This window comes from Triticum aestivum, chromosome 7A, assembly GCF_018294505.1.
Source record: "Triticum aestivum cultivar Chinese Spring chromosome 7A, IWGSC CS RefSeq v2.1, whole genome shotgun sequence".
Classification (NCBI taxonomy): domain Eukaryota; kingdom Viridiplantae; phylum Streptophyta; class Magnoliopsida; order Poales; family Poaceae; genus Triticum; species Triticum aestivum.
The window spans coordinates 722,124,894-722,125,447 of NC_057812.1; positions in this window are offsets into that span (position 1 = coordinate 722,124,894).

Consider the following 554-nt stretch of genomic DNA (forward strand, 5'->3'; position numbering starts at 1 on the left):
TAATTCTAGACCTAATAAAATGAATAATGACATAAAAAAGGCCTATTGTTTTGCAGGAATGTTGACTCCTTCCTGGTGCGGCAAATCACGGGCACTCGATATGTCCTAGTTTGTAGCACAAGTCATGTCGAAATTCACGGAAAATTTCGGCATGAGCTTTGCTAAAAAGTGGACAAATTGAGAACCTGAAATTTGCCGGAAAAGAAATGAATCAACATTCTGGCAAAACATAGGCCACTAAGCATCATTCCCTGCAAACAGTGTCCAAATATACATGAGCAACCACATGTGCAAACAGTGTAGAAGAAAATTCATTTAACTACTAATAGAACAAACTTCAGTTAACTTTAGTGCTCTATAATGATGAAAGGAAAAAAATTCAGTTAACTACTAATTTCATTCATTTAGGTTATTCATTTAACATCACCTAATTAACCTACTGTACCAATACTACTAGCAGCACTACTAACCTAATTAACCTAGCAAAACTCTAGTGCCCTAACTGAAAAACATCTAATTAACATCTAATTTTTTCTCTAAAATACAGAGAGAGA